Source organism: Gossypium hirsutum, chromosome D08, assembly GCF_007990345.1.
Source record: "Gossypium hirsutum isolate 1008001.06 chromosome D08, Gossypium_hirsutum_v2.1, whole genome shotgun sequence".
NCBI lineage: Eukaryota > Viridiplantae > Streptophyta > Magnoliopsida > Malvales > Malvaceae > Gossypium > Gossypium hirsutum.
Window position 1 is genome coordinate 38,334,031 of NC_053444.1, and position 1,913 is coordinate 38,335,943.

Below are 1,913 nucleotides of genomic sequence, written 5' to 3' on the forward strand. Positions count from 1 at the left end.
TAAGTTGGTGGAACGTGAGAAATAATAGAAAAGTATGGTCTAAGTTAAAAGAGACTCAGGTTCCACTGGTTCGAACTCTGGTCCTGTAACACCAGCTAGAGAGAGTAGATCGTAGCAAGGGGTTGTTATGTTTAATTTTGGAAATAGGACTCCCAACTGTTCATACTGTAATAAGCACCGTACGAGCTAGTGTTGGAGAAAATTGGGTGCTTTCCTGGGTGTGGGTCAACCGAACATTTGGTGAAAGATTTTTCCTTGTCGAGGTGGGCAAGAACAAACTCTTTGAGATTTAAGGCGTAGAGCTGTGAGGTTATTTATTTAGCGTAGTGTAATCCACTATGTTATAGTCTTCTAGCGAATTGAAATGTGGCATATACTAACCACCTTAGAGGTGAATAAAGGTTTTAGGTTATTCTTATCCTGTTATCCAAGGGTATATCAAGTGAAGTATAAGCCGGGTGAGTTACCGTCATATGCATAGTATGCCTAGTTGCTTGAGTACTGTGTTGGTTAAGTTTTGTAGTAAGATCTGGTTAGGAGTCAACTAGGTTGACTTGTCAAATATCAATTATATAGTATCCTCATTTATGTTTTTCTCAAAATCCATTAAAAATGAAAAATTCTAGATACTGTCAACACCTGTCAATTTCCAAAAAGAGAAGTTGGTTATATATATGTGGGCGAGAAGGGTTTGTGGGGAAGTTCCCGCTACTCTTTGTAGTGCACCGGTAATTACTCGTAATATATCAGAATCATCTCTATCATTTCTTCTATCAACTCTAGGGGGTGGATTTCTTACAGGGTTTATACTAGGTGTTACCGACTCAGTTTCATCTAATCTATACGACTCTTCATCACCAGTATACATTTCCTTATCAGTATCATTTATTCTTTCATCAGACATTTTTAATCTATAAAACAGAAACAAACAAATAGATCAGCATCCAAATCCCGACTCAGTTTCGACTCGACAGTGGCATGTACATCTAGACTCAATTTCTAAGCTCGATTTAGTCCGAGAATCGGCTAAACCTAATAGGTCTAATACCAACAAAATGTAACACCTCTTAACCCTAAACTATCACCGAAATAGGGTTACGAGGCATTACCTGACATATCAGACAATTTACAAATAATTCTTAAATAAATAACAAACATATTATAATATAATCATAAATTCATATAAATATTTGTTTTACTAATTGACTTCATTTTTATTATTTTCAACCAAAACTTACAAGACTCTTTAATAAGACCGAAGTACATGCCACATTTACCAAAGGAAAAATACATCACTGAAGTTATGCTATAGTCGAAATTGATCTAGATGCTAAACCGGGACCTTTGACTTCTATCGACCTGTGCACAGAAACAACCGTACGCTGAGTATGAAATACTCAGCGTATAACATCTTGAAATAGGGCCTAAATGAAAGAGTGGTTGCGAAACTACAAATCCGAAATAGAAAAGTTTATTACGATGAATTATCATGATTTACCGATTGATTGGATGCATGTGTTAGACTAACGATAAGAATTTTATAGATTGTATGTTTAATTTGTCTATTAAGGCTTATTTGCAAAAGTTGCAAAATATGTGTTGTAATTCATAAAGTACTTAACTGAAATGGGGGTTTAAAGTAGAGGTCCTTAAATAGAAATTAGATCATTAAATTTTGATGGAGAAAACTAGACATGGTTAGTAAGTAAGGTATTTTAGGGCATTTTGGTAAAATGCCTTAATTAATGAATAAAGACAAAATAACATGAAATAAGCTATCATCTCCTTCATTTCTTTTCTCCATGGCCAAATGTATTAAGGGAACACCATGGCTAGGGTTTGTTCATCTTCCAAGCTTCATAATCCCGGAAAACGAGATTTGGACCTAGAACGGGAGAAAAACTGAAAATCGG